The following is a 19714-nucleotide window of genomic DNA, read 5'->3' as shown; positions in this document are numbered from 1 at the left end:
GCTCTGGATTACAGGCTTGAACTACCATGGTCAATACTGTTTTTTTTGTTTGTTTGTTTTGTTTTTCTTGTATGTTTGCTGGATTGGGTGTTTTGTTTTGCTTTTTTGACATAGGGTCTTGCTTTGGTAGCTGTGGCTGGCCTGGAACTTGCTGTGTAGATAGGGCTATCTTTGAACTTGGGTGCTCTTTTTGTTTCAGCCCCAAGTGCTGTGTTTACAGGCATGTGCCACTTGCAAGCATGCCGTTGTTTTTTGCGACTTGCTCTGCCTCCTCTGCATCCCCAGAACGCCTCCTGTCTGTCTCCACTCATCTGCCTCTGCGTACCAATCTTGGATTCCTGTTTTTCTATTTTGATGGAAGGAATCTGGCTGGTTTTCACATGCATGTTACAGAAATAGAATTATTGTTTTTTTTTTTTTTTTTTTTGGTTGTGTCCTGTGCTGCCTTCCATTTTAGCAGCAGCCCTTTGAGTGGGAAATCAAATGGACACTTCTCTTTGGTTTCTTGTGTGTTGCACACACCAGTGGCTCCTGGAGGTGTCTGTTGGCCTCTGCTGTGGGTGTTAATTCTGTTGTGCTCAGAAAGCAGCACTCCAAAGTGTAAAGCTCAGACATGCTGAGCACTTTGAACTAAAAAAAGCCTTACATCTTACAACCAAGTCTCCCAGGCCTTTCCCTCTTCCTCCTTCTCTCAAGGAAAGGGCTGTCTCTAAAGTTCATATCTGCTCATGCCTGGATCTTCTGGGGGGGGGGTACCTCACAGGACAGGACCAGAGTTGACCTTGGTCCAGAGTCTTGATGGGCTTTGGCCCAGGCTACTATGTATTATTTTTACTCACTCAATTCCTCTAAATCCTTTCTTCTATCTTAAATTACCAGCCTACCCCTTCCTGGGGCAGTTGTACAAACCCTTAAGTCTCCCTGGCTACTTGGTCCTCACCCTCCTATAAGGAAGAGGCTTGAGCCTTTTCTCTGTGAAGGTGTGAGCTTCCAGAGGGCATGGAGCACATTTCTTTGGCCTCTATAAATCTACCTTTTAATCTTTAAAATAAAACTTCTTGAGACAGTATTTCATGTAGCTTAGGTTGGTCTTGAACTCACTATGTAGCCAAAACTGACATTGAGTTCTGAGCTCCTGAGCCTCTTGCCCCGACTCCTGAGTGTTGGGAGTTCTGGCATGCACCCCTCATGATGATGTACTTCTTATGTTCCTCCTCATTGTTTAGACAGAGTCTCTCTATGAAGTCCAGGTTGGCCTGGAACCTTTAAAAAGTATTTATTTTTCTTATGTGTATGGTGTTTTGCCTGCATGTGCTCACGTGTGCACCATGAGTGTGCTGGTGGCTGTGGAGGTGAGAAGGAATCTTCTGGAACTGGAATCACAGTTGAGAGCCACCACATGGGTGGTGGGAATCGAACCCAGGTCCTCTAGAAAGAGCTTCCAGTGCTCTTAACCACTGAGCCATCTCTCCCGCCCCAGAACTTGTTCTATAGTCTAGGCTAACTTTGAGCACTGGGCAGTTCTGCCTCTGCCTCCCAGAGCTGGGGTTAAAGGCGTGCACCATTATGGCTTGCTCCATTCTTGGTGGGTCCTGGTGGCCCGTAGATGGGTAGAAGCTGGCATCAGCCAGAAGCCCCTATTCCATCTTTGCTCGTGTCTTCACTTCTGAATCTTGGGGTGCCTTGCTGCCCAAGTAATGGAGAGTGCGTGTTAAGTTGAGGGGTGCTCCTGGAACACAGGGGCCATGTCTGGTTAGTCACCTAGGGCTCCAGTTCCTCCTTCAGGAAATGCACATACATGTGAGCCACACTGAATTTATATGACGCTGCTGCTCTTGATGAATTTCAGACTAGGTTTCTCTGTGTAGCCCAGGTTAGCCACAAACTGGTGGCCCTTTTGTCTCTGCCTCTCAAATACCACTCCTTGTGCTACTGTGGCTGACCAGAAAGGTTTTTAAAACAGAAGCACATGACTCTTGCATTAGAAACTTGAGCCTAGATGTGATGCCTGGAACTATGGCAGCTACCTTGTGATCATGAGGGTAGCTAACTTAAAGACAGTGTGGTCAGGAAGAGGATGAGATAGCAAAAATGTACAAAACCAAACCAACACACACACATACACACAGAGAGGCAACAGCAATGTAATCCATCTGTCTTTAATCAACAGGAAAAACGCTAATGAACTCTTTTTGAACATGTAGTTGATGAAACTTTTTACATTAATTGCAGCTAAGCCAGGGGCTTCTAATCCTGACTGTATGCAACTGTTTCAAACTTAAGCGAAGAAAAGACTTTGCATTCATCTCTACTTCATTTTATTTTTAGTTTTCGTGATTGTCTCTCTTTTACCCACATGCTGGGTTGCCAGCTTAGATGTACGGGATATTCCCTGTCCCTACTTCATCCATAAAGTTCCAGCTCAACATCTTCTTTCAGAGAAGAATAGAGCATCCTCACGGTGCAGGACTCTAGTCCCAGCTACTTAAGAGTCTGAGGCAGGGCGGGGTGCAGAGCGAACCCGAGGCCAGCCTGGCAAGCTTAGAGACCCTCTTTCAAAATGAAAACCAAGAAGTGGAGAAAAAAGGTGTGGCATAGAGCTCAGTGGCAGAGGGCTTGCTCAGGACGCACAAGGTCTGGGAAAGACATATTTGAGAGAGAAAGCTTGGTGCCTAGCCACACCATCCTGGGTGGCTCTCAGTGCCAAGGGACAGACATTCTGAATCACCTCTTTGTCCTGACGCCCTCATTTCTCTGTGTTGTTCCCATCTGGGCAAGGCCCTGTTGAGATCAGGACACAGTAGCTGTGACATATGCATAAAAGTGGAAATTGTAAGTAGGCAAGCTGACCTGGGCCTGGGTGTTCCCAGGAGTGTGTGCGAGCTTGGCCTTTGTGGCTTTCTGTATACTGTTTGTAGCCGGGTCTGTGGTTTTATTGGCTTGGGTTGAGTTCCTCTTTAGTCACTGGGGTCTTGAGGCACTAGCAATGTGGGAGAGAAGATTTGCCCTCTCTAGTTGATGGTGCTTTCCAGAGGTGAAATGTCCCTGCTTTTTACTCAGCTGCTCTCACCCAAGCCTTTTTTCTCTCCCGGTATGCTTTGGTCCGTTGGTGGTCCCCGAGAAAGGGGCTGGTGGGACTCCTCGTCCAGTTCTCACTGTCTAGTCCCTTCCAGGCTATGGGCAGGTATGAGAAACCCAGGGCAGAGGGAGCTCTGGGGCTTTGCTCAGGTGCTCCCAGGGTCCCATAGACCAGGGTCATAAGGAACTGGCCTGGCCTGATAGTTTATTGCTCTTAGAAGGAGGAAAGGGTTATAACATGGGACCTCTGGGCCTAAAAAGATGGGTTAAGAGACTTGGCTAAACCAGGATGCCCCAGGCTCTGAGAGGGGTCAGCAGAAGCTGCTGTCTGGTCCAAGCCTTGGGATCCTTAGGGGAGCTGCTCATGAGATCTAATGAGATCTAATAGGGGTTTGAGGTGAGCAGTAGATGCTGCATAGGCTCAACTCTGCTGCCTCTTCAGTAATGTGATGGCCCAGCCTGGCTGATGTTAAATCTGGGAGGTCAGAAAGAACCCCCAAGTGCCCGTGAGAAGACGGGAAGCCTACATATGGTGCTGGAGATGGCAAATCCCTATGAATTCACCCACCCACCTTCTCCCACACACTGTGTGAGTGCCCACAGGGATCACACTCATGTCCACATTCAAGCTTGTCCCGTGTGGAGCACTCCCGGGATGTAAGAGTCTCACAGTGCCCCCAGTTTGGGTGGGGAGCCTCCATTGTAGGAGAAGTTGCTTCCTGGTCTGGCCCACATGTGTGTGTGTGTGTGTGTGTGTGTGTGTGTGTGTGTGAGGTGACCACACTGCCTCACGGATGCCAAAGGGATGAGCAGAGAGCCAGGGAGGCTGGTGAGAGGAGGCTGGGCAGATGCTCTGGGGGACATGCTCCTAGACACGGGTAGGCAGCTTGCTTCAATGCTTCTGGTGTTGGTTCTGGGGTCCTGAGATTCTCATGCTAGAGTTCTAGAGAAAAAGAGGATCGAAGAGGAGCTTGAGAGAAGGTGCCAGGGACAGCAGGTGCCTCCCACACCAGGCAATTCCTTAGCTCATTTCAGTTCATAACAGCTTTTCCAAGAGGCCAGGAGGTGGTCCTCACTCCCTCCCTCCACAGGCTCAAGGAAGATCGTATAGGTGAATGGCAGAGTTGGTCTGACCTTTCCTCTGCACCAGTGGCAGGGGCCTAGGGGAACATATAGAAGGGTCACCTTCCCTAGGGAAGGGCACGTGTGGCAGTTAACTTTAGAGGCTTCGAAGGGATCCTCACTTGGCTCCTCAGCACCCTGAGGGATGTCTCTCAGCCTCATCTAAAGTCTCTTTGTGGCTTCCCTAAGGTGCTCATCTTTGAGGGAAGCTTTTGGTTTTAGGGTGTGGAGCTGGGTGCTCTCCCTGGCCTTTCCAGCAGGGGGAGCCCTGGCCTCCAGCTACTGTTTCCTAGGCCCCACAGACTTCTGGGTGGGAATCACCAGCCTCTGCATTGCTCTTTAAACACAGTGGAAAGGGCTTCGGACTGATGACTGGACACTTTCTGGCTCTAGGAAGGGCAGCCCACTCGGCCAGACTTATAACTTCTGGCCTCCTGGGTATTGTACATAAGAGTTAGGCCATTCCAAGATTCCTCCAAAGGAGAGTCTGGACCCTTCCACACCTCCAGGTCTGGAGAGAAAGAAGTACAGTTGCAGCTGCCCAGGGGTCCGAGGAGCAAAGGGCACCTCCAGGAAGGGAAGGAAGCCCTCACCAGAGTTTCAGCACAACCCTACCCAGAGAGCTGCTCTTTGGGGCAACACGGCCTCCCCCTGCCTGCTAGCCCTGTGCCTGGCCACCTTTGGCCAGCACATTTGGAAGCTCAGTAGAGGCTGGGGATGCTGAGAGGCAGGGACTTTTCTGGTAACTTTTTCTCTCAGTGTAGTCCATAATCCTGCTTCTGAATCAGCTACCGCTGTGGGATGAAAGAGGGAGCTGGGGAGAAAGAGGACGATAGAGGTAGGGTGGGAGTGACAGAGGGTGGGGGTAAGGGGGTGCTATGTTTGTGTGGCTGGCATGGCAGCTGCCAGCCTGGTGCCTCTGTTGAAATTAACTGACATCAGCATTAGCATAACAAAGGCCCAGGTGTTCCAGGCTTGGGCCCCATTTCTGGTCTTCCATTACCTCACATGGCTAGAGCTCCTAAGGGGAAAGCAAGGAACTTCACAGGTGCTTTCTGTGGACAGCACTGGTCTAGTCCTCGGACACAGGGTGCGGGGGTTGGAATTGGGGTTGGTAGAGTCAGGAAGCTGAGAAAAGGACAGATACGTGTGGGGTCCTGTTTGGGGGAGCCTCAGGTCCAGGGCATCAGGGGGCAACATCAGAGGAAGAGAGGTAGGATCCAGGGAGGATGGAGGGGACCATCTGGGGCCAGTGCTGGACACCGGGGGCTGTGCCCAGATGATGGAGGCAGACCCCAGGCAGAGAGGAGAGGGTAGGCAGGCAGCATGGAACAGGCTAGTTTGGAGCTAAGCTGTACCCCATCTTCAACCTGAGATCAGTCGTGTGGTACAGCAAAGACAGCCTGAGGGACATACACAGGCTTCATGGCCCTCTGGGAAGCCTGCATACATGACTTTGGGGGCATTTCTTCCCCTCCCAAGCTGGGTCGCTTGCTTGGTAAAACAGGGCCACAGCACCCCACAAGAAACAGTGAGTAGCCCACACTTGGCTGCGCTGCGGACCTCTGAGGTCTGGCAGTTCAGTGAAATGATACTGTGAGCCTTGCTAAGGAGGGGTTGAGGCGGCTAACCTGCTATTTCGCAAATGAGAGAACAAGCTTCCTGAGGCCGAGGGACTTACTCAAGTCATATCATCCCTGGAGATCCCTGATGCTTCAAGCCCAGAGCAGCTTCATAAACGGCCACCCAGCCCCACTTTCCACCCACCCAGGCACCATCATCCCCTAGGGGACATGGGATGGGCTGTGGGGAGGTAAGAATTGGCCTTAGATGGGGGAGCCAAGCTAAAGGCTTAGGTGATCCAGTGATGAGGGGATGTGGCCCAGTGTCCAGCAGGGGGAATGGGGGGCTTTCTTTTGGCCACTACATCCCGTGAGGTCCAGAGAGTGAGCGGAACCTCCACATGGTTTGGTGCCAGAGGGGGATTTGGGGGCTCTTCAGGACGGCAACAGGCTTATCTTTCTGCACTCTCCCTCTCATCTGTACACACGGCCACGCCTGAGGACCTGGAGAGTGAAATTAAGCACAGCAATTTATTGAGCACCTATTGCCAGATATGTGCAATCCATTTGCTGCCTGCATTCTCTCCTTTAACCCAATAGCCCAGGAGGTCAACACTAGCCCTATTTAAAATTTACTGTTACTCTAAGAGGCTCCGTGACTGCTCCAATACCACAGAGCCGACTAAGGGCTGGCCGTCGTCACTGCGCAGTCCATTCTCTAAACCCCAACCCAAGCATCTTTCAGGCACACTCAGCCCTGGCTGTAGCAGCAAGAATCTGGCTGACCCTGAGCTTCCCAGGGTGGGAGAGTGTAGGACTCTGTCCTGTCAGGGAGAGTTACAGTCATGGGGAGGGTTGCTTGACAGAGCTTTGATGGGGGAGCCCGACTTTGATCTCCTTTTGAAGTTCTGGCACTAGGACCAGCGACTTCAGTGGGGAGAGAGTGTGAGGGGAGGGGGGAGATGAAAGGGTGGGTTGGGGGAGGGCATAGAGGGAGGTGGTTAGGGGAAGGCCTGGAGGAAGAAACAGATGTGTGAACAAGAGGAGGGAAATCAGGCAGCTGGGAGAGGACAGAGAGGCTGGTGGGAAAGGGGCTGGGTAGAGGAGAGATACTGAAGGCAGGCAGGGATGGTCAGGCAAGGCCAAGGGGAGAAGCGGAAGTGTTGAATGGCAAGGAGTTGGGGTGGGGCAGAGAGCGAGGACTGATGGGTAGGCTGTGGGGCCCTCATTTCCTAAGTCTTCTGAAGAGAAGTGTGGGGTTAGGGCGAGCCACACAGAGGTATCCCAGCCTCCCCAGACCCCAGCCTTAAGTCCCTATCCTCTCCCAGGAGGAAGCTGTCAAGGTGCCTGGGCCCAGGCTCCTTAGGGTGGAAGTTCCCTGCTGAGGCCTCATGGAAGGTACCAAATGGCCCCAAGGAGGGAGGGGATCAAGAAAGAAGGGAGGGGGGAAGGGAGACTCTCACCTTGAGACTTGTATTAAGGGTCTATGGCCCAGGCCTGTGCCCAGTCAGGGGGGGAGGGGTAGATGGGCCCCTGTGCACCTGTTCCTGTCTGACATTCCAGTTTTTGCTGTGGGGCTGCCTCAAGGCAGGCATGTGAGAACGTGGCGGGAAGGGGCTCCCAGGCAGAGAGGGCTAATTCCCAGCTGCACAGCTCCCTCCTCCCCAGTCCACTCTACACCCCCTTCTTCATGCTCACCCCACCCCCTCCTCTCCAGGTTCTGTATGAGCTCTCATCAGTTCTGCAGCTCCTCCCTTATCCTGGGCATCCCAGCTCAGCAGCTCCAGGGCAAGGACCTCTCTAGGCCGGGGAACAGCCACTTCCCCCTCCACGTGGGAATGTTTGGCAAGAGAAATCCCTAGAGGAGGCAGTAAAATCTGTCCCTTTCCTGGGTTCCTGCCAGGAGCACCCAGGATTAATTCGGCCCCAGCCCCAAGGACTTCAGAGACGCTGGGAGGGCATCCAAATTAGGATTTATAGAATTAACAGCTTTTCTGCAAGCCTGTCTCCCCCACCCCGAGCCTCATGCCTGAAGCCAGACCTCACAGGGAGCTGCAGCAGTCCCTGGGAGTCTCGGAGGGCAGGTGGGCACCTTCCTCTTGCCCACAGCACCTCTTTCTGGTGAGGTGATAAGGAGCTAGAACAGGAGACAGGCAGGTCCCAGGCTCTGGAAGAACAGTTTACACAGGGCCCTTGGGAGGGCCCTGTCTTTGCTGTCTTTGCTGTCTCTCCTACCAGGCTAGAGGCCCAGTCCCATCCACCTGCACAGTATTCGGGGTGCTGACTTGCTGAGAATGAGATGTAGTAGCAGAGGTTGTTGGCTTATGAACCCAGCTGGCTGGTAGGAGTGAAAGACATGTTCCCTCTGGGAACATCTCCATGGGCCAGCCCTCCCTGGATCTGCCAGCTGCCAGGCCCATGGAACCTCTCATTTTGCTATCTTTCACTACTGGCCCACCCTACCCTCTCCTTCCTGTCCAAACTAGTTCAAGCCCAGGGATGCTTCGGCAGGTATGTTCATCTGCAGTCAGAGGGTGTCCTTTGTCCCTCAGGGAGGCTCCTTGGACCTTGTTATCTTCCTCATCCAGTGTTCAAGATCTCTCTGCTCTCTGCCCTCCCTGTGACTTGTATGATCTTCCAGGACTCAGCTGTGTTGAGGCCCTGATGGCCATCTCACCCTGGCCATCAGCTCCCTTCAGCCTGTGGACTTAGAAGTCCTGAGATGTCTACTTTAATGGGTACCAGCCATGGACCAGGGACTCCCCCAACCTTGAGGCTTTCAACAACATGTATGGTATAAACAGGTGATCAATGACAGTTAGTTGAATTTAGCTGTTCAGTTGGGCTGATACAGGTCAAAGACAAAGGTGGGCACTGAGCCCTGGTGCTGGGGACACCTTGGTAAGAAGGAAAGATGGAACATGTGGGTGTCTGGTGAAGGCTCAAGGGCCATCTCTATCTGTGATGCTGGAAGTGAGCCACCTTCTGTGGTGCAGGAGGAAGTTCAGATCACTGGGTCTACCCTTCTCTCTTCACAGGCTCGGGGTGAGGGGAGACAACACACTTCGAGGCTTCGAGGTTGGTGACAGGAGCGGGGTTGTATTCCAGACCTCTTGGATCTTGGTCTCCTACTTCACCTGGCTCCTGCCCCTTCCTAACTGCTGGAACCAGCTCTGCTCCCTCCAGACCACCATGCCGCAGGCCATTGTGCCATCATGAAGCCATCGCGGAGGAGGTGTGCTGGCACTTTGTACCTGTTGTCCGGAGCTGGGTGAGAGGCGAGGGGTCAGTGCTAAGGTGGGCTCAGCTGGATGGTAGCATACTCCACAGCTTCTCCAGGCCCCAGCATGATGGTCTGCGGCCCTGGCACACATTCCAGGGCTGAGGTGTCCAGCTCAGCATAGTGGATGTCACTGTCTTTTAAGCAAGAACTCTGGGTGTTGGGAAGAGGGTGGAACAGACCCAGGTTGCAGGGTGAGATGGGAGGGCACATGTGTGTGGAGGGGAGAATGGAGGATTGGGAAGAAAAGGGGGACAGAAGAGCAATCCATTAGCGACAACAGAAAGCTAAGACATGGAGAGATATGAAAACAGGCCAGAAGGCATCTATGTGCTCTGCTAACGGTGTGTCCCTTTAGACCCATGGTTCCCAATTGGTGGGTCGCAACCCCTCTGGAGCTCAAATGGCCCTAGCTATCCTGCCTATCAGATATTTACGTTATGATTCACAACAGTAGCAAGATCACAGTTGTGAAGCAATGAAAACAATTTTATGGTTGTGGTCACCACAACCCGAGAAACTGTATTAAAGGGTTGCAGCATTGGGAAGGTTGAGAGCCGCTGCTGTAGACCCTGGGTGCAAATGCAGGGAGCCCATGGGTATCCTGCTCCTACCGTGCTGGGCTCTGAGGGGTGATTTAGAGCTACCCTCTCTTTTTTCAGGGGGATGAGAGGGGCTCTGATGTGCCTGGGGTCATGGAAGTTTGCAACAAGATGCTGCAGAAGTGGAGTCAGAGCGCCTGCCTCTGGGTTTTAGCTGAGCCACTTGCCATGACTTGCCAGGCAGATTGTTCAACCCATCCAAACTCAGTTTTTCATTTGTGACATGGAGACATAAAATTTATGAGCATTATCACTCTTGTTAGAGCCCAAGGCTCCCTCCCATCTTGGGCTATTTACAGCACTGCTTTACTTGGGCTCTTGGTTTGATGTGGAAATTACCAGGAGCAGCTGAAAGGCAGACGCCCTCCCCATCTTGGCTGACAATTCAACATGGGAACCCTGCCAAGCCCTTCTTCCCAGGCCTCAGTTTCCTTTCCAATATGAGGGTGGCCTTGCCCTCTGAGGTCTCTCTGGCTCTTACTTCTGGCTCTTTCTTCACACCTCCTCCAAGACTCAGTGACAATTTTGGGGCAGATAGAGCGGATAGAGCTCAACAGGAGGGCAGGAGACAGGGAAGAAGATTAGGGCTCCATGCAGTTGAGGGCCACCTCTCTTAAGTTGGCCCTACTCTGCCTGCTCTTGCTTGGCTCATCTGAGCAGCGGGAGAGGCCTTGCTTGTCCTGATTTTGGTTGCCCTCCAGTAATGCCAAGGTGGGGCTCATCAGTGCCTGAGGTCAGGGATATGGCGGAGCTAAAATTAGTGCAATTAGCTTCTGATTTTTCACAAGTAAAAGTCACACCCTGGCACCTTCTTCTTTAGCCTTCTGTCCTTCCAGAGCCTGGCTGGAGTTGGGATCTTTTCCAGAAGACAAGAACCCTTGAGGGAAGTTGAGCAGAGACAGAAGGAAAGGGAAGGGGCTGGGTCGGCACGTAGTCTGGGTCCTACCTATGAGCTGGAGGGGCCTGGAGCGTGGCTGTGTGGGAGAAAGACCAATGAAGGCAAACAGGGCAGTCTGCATGTAGCAACGTATGGGGCAGGAAGCATTGGCTAGCAGAGAATGGCTGCATACTGACATGGTGAGGGTAGAGCCGTCCTGCTGACATAAGAACTGGACATGTGGAGAGTACCCTCATGTCACACCCCCTCATTACAAAGAGGCCTGGGGTCCCAGCGAATGGGAGGCAGGGGTTGTCTGGGGGACTACCCAGGCTCCATAGAATCCACCAAGATTTTTTCTGGTATCCTCCCTGTAGGTCCTTCCCAGTGACTGCCATCACGTGGTGCCACTGTGGCTCTGACCCCAGCGGTGCAGGCCATTGAGGGTGGGTTGCCGGCAAAGGCAGTTTGGGAACACCCTATCTAGGTAAGTGGAGGGGAGAAGGAGTGCTCATTTTACAGGTTTCAGGGATTGGGGCTGTCCTGTGAAGCCTGAGCATGTTACCTGAAAAAAAAAAAAAAAAAAGCTAAGCTTTAGTGAATTCTCACAGAGATGGATAGAAACCATGACCAATAGTTCCTGCTTCGTAATGCCAGGGGCAACCCAAGAAAATAGGCTCAGAGGGTGGAATGGAGATTTGGGTCTGGTTTCCTCACGGTTGGAAAGTAAGGACTCCAGCCCCAGCAGAAAGTAAGGCATGGGTGTGGTGATGCCAGTCTTTAATCCTAAAACATGGGGTCAGAGGCAGGGCTCAACCTAGTCTACATGAGGAGTTTCTGGCCTGTCTGGGACACAGGGTGACACCTTGTCTCCAAAACCAAACCAAAGAAACAGCTTGAATCCTTCAAAACAAGCAAGCGAACAAAGGGGCCAGTAAGATGACTACGTGGGTAAAAGCATTTGCTATGTAAGCACGATGGCCTGACTTCATCCCTGGGGTCATGGTGGAGGAGAGAACTGACCCCCAAAAGTCATCCTCCTGCCTCCACACACATACACAACCAAATTACAAAGAAATTTAAGACAAGCCAGTGGATGCCCCCTCTTCCTCATAGCTTGGCAAATTGAGGAAGCTCTATGCCAGCCTTTGCTATGCTGTGAGTTCCAGGTCAGCCTAGGCCAAAGGAGACCCTGTCTCAACAAACAATCAACTCCAAAAATAAAGTAAGCCGGCTCAGTGGCGCACGCTTGTAATCCCAGCACTTGGGGAAGCAGAGGCAGGTGGATCTCTGTGAGTTCTAGGCTAGCCTGGTTTACAAAGCAAGTCCAGGACAGCCAAGTCTACACAGAAAAACCTTGTCTCAAAACAAACAAACAAACAAACAAACAAACAAACAAACAGACAAACAAAACCCAACAAACCAATAAATAAATAAGAAAGGAAGTAAAACCAAAGCAGGGCGCAGAGTCCCTAACACAAGGTGGCAGCCTAGTCGCTGAGTATTTCAGCAGTGGTAACCTGAGAAAATGTGTTCGTGGAGGGACCCTGTGAGATAAAACGAGGCAAAGCACTTGAAACAGATGCAGGGAATAATGACTTCCGGGACAGAAGAGGTGTCTTATTATGAAGTCCTGTGGATCCTGATACATGAATAGTGAGCCATCACCAGGCAGGCTCGGTGTGAGAGCGGTTCTTCGATAAGCAGCGACTCTGACTGCAGGCTGGTAATTAGGGTTAGAGCCTCACATGACCCAGCTCGGAACTTGTTGGACCCAGTTGAGGAAGAAAAATTACATCCCGACGTAAGGAATTAGCCAGCAGGCACGGCAGCCGCCAGGTGAATACTCCTAGGTTAAGATTTTATTTTGTTTTTACAGAGTCTCTTTTGTAGCTCAGGTTGGCTTCCAACTTTCCATCCTCCTATCTCAGCCATCTCAGTAGCTGGGATTACTGGTGTATGCTACCACACTTGACTTTAGGTTGGGTTTAGAGGATTCTGATCCAGGAGGCCAGAACAAACACCAGACAGACTTTAGGGACAATTTCTCAGAACTTGGGATTTGAGACTCTGGATCTTTGCTATGGTTTGAGTCTGAGATGTTCTCCACAGACTCCTAGGTTTGGGCACTTGGTCCTTGGAGGAAGGATTTTTGTTTTGTTTATTTAGTTTTTTTGTTTGTTTGTGTTTTTCGTTTCTCTCTGTAGCTCTGGCGGTCCTGGAACTTGCTCCGCAGACCAGGCTGGCCTCAAACTCATGGAGATCCACCTGCCTCCCGAGGGCTGGGATTAAAGGTGTGCACCACCACCGCCTGGCTAGGATTTTTTTTTTTTTAAGTTGTATCGGGAGTGTGTCGCTTAGGGTGGGCTTTGAAGGTTATTCCTGCTTCAGGATTCTTCCTTCTGCTTCCTGGTTGGTCATGCTATATGGAAGAGCTCTCCTACCACCAGGCTTATCCTGCTGCAATGGATTCCACCCTCTGAAACTGTAAGCCAGGAGAAACCTTCCTCCGTTAACTTGCTTCTGTCAGGTGTTGTGTACCCAGACAAGAGTGGGAAGCAGGAGAATGCACCATCTGGGAAACAGAACATGGAGCCTGATGAACACTGAATCTGCTGATTTGATTTTGGGCTAACTACGCTTCAGAACTTCAAGACACGCGAGAATTTTTTTTTTTTTCAACAACTGTTAATCTCAGTTCAGCTGCTGGAGGGTCTCTCCAATGCCAGTCAAAGGACCAGCTATGTAGCAAAACCAGCTTGGGAGCGGTACACTTAAAAAGAGCGTTTGAATTAGGTTTATGTTCAGGTGTACGTGAACGAGTGTGCACAGCGGGCCACAGCGCTTGTGTGGAGGTCAGAGGACAACTTACAGAAGTCAGGTTTTTCCTTCCATCATGTGGGGCTCAGGGATGAAACTCAAGGCATCAGGCTTGCAGGCAAGTGCCTTTACCTGCTGAGCCATCTCTCCAGCCATTTAGCTGTACTTTGAAGAGCCTCTAAATGATGCTGTGTCCTTTACGGGAAGAAAGCATGAGTCTGAGAACCAAGGTACAAAAGCTAGCAGGAGCAAATTCCATCGCCCCCGGTACTCAGCGGGGAATTTTGTGTTTCCGTCCCTGTACTTGGAGCTCTACATGGCAGAGAGGGTCCCATTGGGCCAGAATCTGAGGTGGCCGTTTGACCACTAGAACTCTCTGTACTTAGGATCTAGCAGGTAAGGTGAGGTGTCTTGTGTTGGTAAGGCAATTGATCAGCAGGAGGAGGCCAGCTGTAGCTATCTGATGAACGTAAGGAATGTTTAGAACCTACACTTGGTTTCCTGGACACATCTTCTGGTCTGGCTGTGAACTAAGACAGACAAAATGCCTTGGTGAGAAGAGTAGGGTTAACACAGAACCTGAGCCCTTGGGAATGGAGGGCCCACCATTTGCCGGCTTAGCCATCAAGACCTGCCGAGGAGATGGCTGCATGAAGAAAGCTAATGGGCACAGGAAGTAGAAAGTGAGCTGAGGGTGCCCATAACCCTAGTGCTTGGAAGATAGAGGCAGGAGAATCAGTGGTTTAAGGTCTTTTTTAGCGACATTTCAAGTATGAAAGGAGAAGATAGTACCAGTCATGACCCTAAGGTCCTCCATAGCAACAGGGCTTATCTCTCCTGAAGAGGCACACAGATAATCTGAACTTGGGTAGCCTGGGCATCTCTGTGGTCTTGGGATGCTATAGTAATTGGCTGTAGCCCTCCCTGCCACCTCTGGATCCTCCAACAGTGCTTGCGCTGAGGCCACCCATGGCCCAGGATGTTCCGTCTACTCATCAGTGAGGATTGGTCAGAGCAGGTAAATTTCTGCCGGATGGCATGATGAACTAAGTGTTCTCCTTTGCCTGGCCAAAACTGCTTTGGCATTCCGAGATTTCCCATGCAATTCTCCTCTGGCTTCTTCTAGTCAGAAAGGCAGCCTTCTGGCCAAAACTCGCTCTCTGCTCTTGAATCTTCCAGAGCTGTCCTCCCAGTGACTCCTGCACGTCTGATTTCACTGTGACATCTGCTTCTTGGGAGACTGAAGTTGATGTAGTGGTTTCAGAATCTCCAAACGTAGCATCTTCAGTTTTTAGCCTGGACTGCCATCTCACAAGGATGAGGAGATAAGAATCTCTCTCTTTAAAGAAAGGGCCCTACCTCTGTCCTGGACATTATGGACCCCCTGGAGTCCTCCCTAAGGTCTAACCTAGAGCTGCACAGCTTTGCAGTGGTACCTGGATAAACTCCTAGCCCAGAAACTCCCACAGTCATCCAGGGGAGTGTCACAGCCTGGCTTAGCATCAAGGGTAATTGTGCAGCATGGACCTGGTTCACACAGAGATGAGAACTTGGGACCACTCAATTTAGGGCTACCGAGCTTGTCTGAACCTTATTTCCTATCCCCCAGGCTCCCTGAAGTCTTCCTGGCTTCTCTGGAGCTCTGCCACAGTACACAGTGAGCATTCCCCGCCTCCCTCTCTCACCACTTGTTGAGAATTGATGACAACATCAATAATGTGACTTGTATACAAGCTGCACGGACAACAAACCTGAGTACTGGGGATAAATCCTTTCCTGGCCAGTAATTGCTCTATAAGGCAAAAAGGAATTACACTTTCCCTGGGAACAACAATGGAGCCTCCCGTGGTACCAGACTCTCCTTCCCCCCGGAGCCCTGTGCACATTGCCCCACTGCCCCACGGGCCATTCTTTTCAGCTTCTAGCCACCCAGATGTCCTTGTTAAACTGTTTCTGGCTTACGAAGGACACAGGGTGGAGGCACCTCCTGGTCTCACCTCCTGCCTGTGCCTGGTGGGCAGAAGTGGCTTCCTCTGCTCTGGATCCTCAGAAGCTCCTGACTGGGTAAGCTTATACAGCAGTGGTTCTCAACCTGTGGGTCGCAACCTCCTTGGGTTTGCATATCAGGTATTCATATTACAATCCATAGCAGTAGCAAAATTACAGTTATGAAGTACCAACCAAATAATATTATGGTTGGGGGTCACCACAACATGAGGAACTATATTAAAGGCTCAAAGCATCAGGAAGGTTGATAAGTACTGTAGGAGAGGGTTCTGCCAGTCCAACTGAAGCAGAGCTGGAGAAGGGCAGCTCCTCAGGAGAAGGGAGGATTAGAGCCATGAGTATGGGGTATGGTGTGTATTAGGGAGAAGGGGAGAGGCGTGTGTGGTAGGGCCTGAGGGATAGGTGCTGTCCTTGAGTGGAAGATGCAGGGTATAGTCTGGCTCCTCTTACATCCCAGGGGAGGCTGTGCCTGCTAGGAGGACTGGGCAGCTGGCACAGAACAAGATGGAGAAAGTCTTGGTGGGGATTAGGGCAGGCGCAGCTGTCTCATTACATCACAGCGATTATTACGGTGTGCCTTGGCCCACTCTACGGAGGATCCCACTGGAGTCTACCCACAACTCTCCAAATTTGAAACTTCCATCATCTCCTCTCCCTGTGCCACAGCCTGGGCCCCTCCTCCCTTTATCCCCTCCCCACACTTCAGTCTCCAGATTGAGGGAGAGGGATAATTTTGCAGATCTCAGAAGGGGAGTGGTTTTCTCTTCTGGAAATGGTGGGCCTCTCCACTCTGTTTTAGCTCACCCACCCTCAGCCACCTTGCCCACTCTTTACCTTGCTGGACTGGGCAGGCAGACAGTAGACCTGGGTCTACTTCCGTACCAGTGGGAAGCTATGGGATTTACCCTAGGCTCCTGTATCTTCCCTTCACTCCCTGAATGTCTGGTGGTCGTGCTGGCTCATGTACATGCAGCACAGAGAGCAGGTTCCCAAGGACCTGGAGGGTGAGCTGTGCTGTCCTCGACTGATCACTGGGTGGTCTGGGCCCAGGCCCTCAAGTTCATTGAGCCTCAGTTTCCTAATTTATCCAGTAAAAGTCAACAGGGCTTGTGGTTTAGATTGTTGTAAGATTAAATTAAATAGTGTTTGTAGAACACTTGGCAAGAGGCCTGGGACCCAGCCAGCACTCTTCACTCTACCACTCTGATTCCTTCTGTGGGAGCTGGCAGGGCCATGCTGGGCAGCGCCCAGTGGGGACAGGAGTTGCTCTCTGAGGAGTCAGTTTCATGTCACTTCTTAGCTGACCACCTAGTGGCCTTTTGCACCCTACACTATATCAGAAGACTGGGCCGTTCTTCTGGGTGCAGTCTCCCAGAAGGGGATGTATCTGCGGCCAGGATTTAGAACCTAAGTTGGGCCTTCCCTGGCACTTCCAGCTAAGAGGGAGGATAGCTGTGCTGAGGAGACAAAGGCCTGACTTGGCTACCAGTGCCAGGAGAGAGGGTGTTATCTTTGGGTCCAGCCGTTCTGGCCTGGGTCTCCGGGTTGGCACCATATGGATACCACCTCCAGTTCCCAAGCCTTCTGAAAGGAGCCGGCTGTGGGCAGAGGGAGCAGCCATTCAAGTGGTCCTGGCCCTGTGAGCAGCTGGGAGTGGGGCCAGGAGAAGGGGCCATGAGGAAGCTTTCTGGTTGTGGTTAGAGCCCAGAGGCTTAGGTGCAGGGTGCAAAGCTGGGGCTGGGGCTTGGGGGAGTGAGGGCCGGGCATCAGGCTGCGCTTAGCTTTCTTAGAAGTCTTATCTCTCCTCTGATACATGTAGGTTGCAGTTTCCTTTTGCCCAGGGTCACTGAAATGGAGGTCTTCCTTCTCCCCATCCCTCCAGGATCTCTCTCTCTCCTTTCCTCCCTCCCTCCTCCTCCTCTGTGTGTGTGTGTGTGAGAGAGAGAGAGTGCATATGTGTGAAAAGCATGAAACACATGAGCTATAGCATACACAGAGGTCAGAGGATGACGTGGAATCTGTTTTCTCCTACCACCTTATCTGGGTCATCAGGTTTGCCATCCCAAGTACCTTTACCTGTACCTGCCACGGCATCTTATTGGCCTTTGTTATTTTTGAGACAGGGTCTGATGAATCCCAAGCTTTCTTCAAATTCCCTATGTAGCCAGATGACCTTGAGTTCCTGCCCCTGCCCCTTCACCTCCCAAATGCTTGGAAGTACAGGAGGGCAGCACCATAGCAGGGTTATACAGTGCAGGGTCTTGAACTTAGGGCCTTTTGAATGCTAATCATCCAGTGGGAGCACTCTACCAATGATCTATATCCCCAGTCCAGCAGCTCACTCTTATCTGTCTTTTCCCTCTAAAGCAGCTGGGCTGTGGCACTGTCCTAGGGTTTATCCATCCTTACCAAGGGTCTGTAGGTTGGGGAGACCCCCAGGTCATAGTAGGGGGGCCATAGAGGCAGATCTTCTTCCTGCTGTCTCCCCAGCTCTAGGTGGAAACCCTGGAAATGAAAGAGGGAGCTGCACAGACCATCACACAGCCTGCTCCGGGAGAGCCTTTCTTCCCTGGAGCTTGTTGGGGATACCCCACCCGGGTCATTGGCCCCCATCTTCACCACAGTGGTGATTGGCTCAGAGGTGATAGTGGTACCCTGGTGGGAGCCAGCCCAGGCCAGGTACCTCACACCTGCTCAGGGAATATTTTGTTTTGGTATTTAGACAGTCTCACGGGGCAGAGTATCCTCTAAGTTGCTATGTAGCCAAGTCTGGTCTTGAATGCTCTCTCTTAATTTAATTTTTATCTTCCTTCCTACTCTCTTTCTCTTTTCAAAAAGAGGGTATCATTATTTAGCTCTGGCTGGCCTGGAACTCACAGAGATCTGCCTTCCTGTATCTCCTGAGTGCTGGAGGGACTGAAGGTGTGAGTTGCCACTGCCTGACTTGGTCTTGAACTAATGATCCCCCTGCCTCTATGTCCAAAATGTTCTACCTTACTCAGTCCATTCCTGGCTGGGCATTGAACTCAGGGCTTCATGCATGCTGTGGAAGCACTCTACCAATTGAGCTACATCCCATGGATGGTTGAGAGGCAGTGAAAGGTTCTTCTGAGGGCCCTCACTAGGATAATCTGAGTTTGTCATTTCGCAGGGTGGGGCAGGGAAAGGCTTTGACCTAACCTGGGGGACTGACTGGTTCATGAAGACACCATACTCTCTTCAGGGAGGATTCCCTCCCTGAGGCTGGCTTTAATTTTTCCCCCCATTCTTGTCTCCCCAGGCCTGGGATCTTGTTCTGTGCTGCCCTAGGCCCACCTGGATGTCCTCAGGTGCAAGTTGGCTCTGCCTTTCCGGAGGTGGCTCCAGCTTCTGGGAGGGGGACAGGTTCATCCTGGAGGAACAGAATGAAGATGAGATTAGTATAGGCTCAAATGGTGGGCGGAGGAACCACCTTTTTCCCTGTCAGGACTCCTGAACTTTACCATCCCCAGAGCCCTGAGCTCTGGTCCCAGCAGCCACAGGTGGCCAGAGTCTGAGACATGGATACTTAGCACGGTGAGTAGAGGCTAAGAATGACCTGTCCACCCTTCCCAGCTGTCCTTGCTATGGTTCAGCCCAGTCTACCTTGGACAGTATAGGAATCCTGTGTGTCTCGGGTTTCCTAGCTTCCAGCAACAGTAAGAACTCCAGAGGCTGTACCCAGGGCCAAGGGAAGGAGAACACAGGGACAAAGTGTGGGTGGCCATCTTGGCCACCACAATAAATTATACTTAATGCAGTATTTTTCAAATCAAAGTTAATGCAGAAATCCATGATGAACAAAATAACATTTTGCGTAAAGAGAGGATCAGTAATAGCATGCTGAGCCATATTGGAGCCTGAGGCAAAGGGGGAAATCAGTCATTCTAATTCTGTCTCTATTTAAAATGTGGATATTTTGTTCATCTTAGATTTTTTTACACTGATTTTAATTTTTTTAAAAAAATTGTATTCAAGCTTGGCATGAGGGTCGAGGCAGGGGAATAGTTTGGGTCCATAACTTTGAGGCTAGCTTGTGCAAAATAGTAAGGCTCTATCTAAAATTGTAATAATAATAATAATGAAAAATAAGTTAAATATTATTGATGGTGATGCCTAGAGTTTTGAGCTCCTTCATAAGTTTTATACCCTGATAATCTCTGTCCCCCAGTTGGCCAGTGGGTAGGCCCAGTGGTGCTCAACCTCTGGGTCACAACCCCTTTGGGGGTTGCATATCAGATATTTATACTACAGTTCATAACAGTAGCAAAATTACAGTTATGAGGTAGCAAAATGAAATAATTTTATGGTTAGGGTCAGCACATGAGGAGCTGGATTAAAGAGTCGC

This window comes from Psammomys obesus, unplaced genomic scaffold (assembly GCF_907164565.1).
Source record: "Psammomys obesus unplaced genomic scaffold, mPsaObe1.curated_primary_1811, whole genome shotgun sequence".
NCBI classification, from domain to species: Eukaryota; Metazoa; Chordata; class Mammalia; order Rodentia; family Muridae; genus Psammomys; species Psammomys obesus.
Note: the sequence above shows the minus strand (reverse complement) of the source record.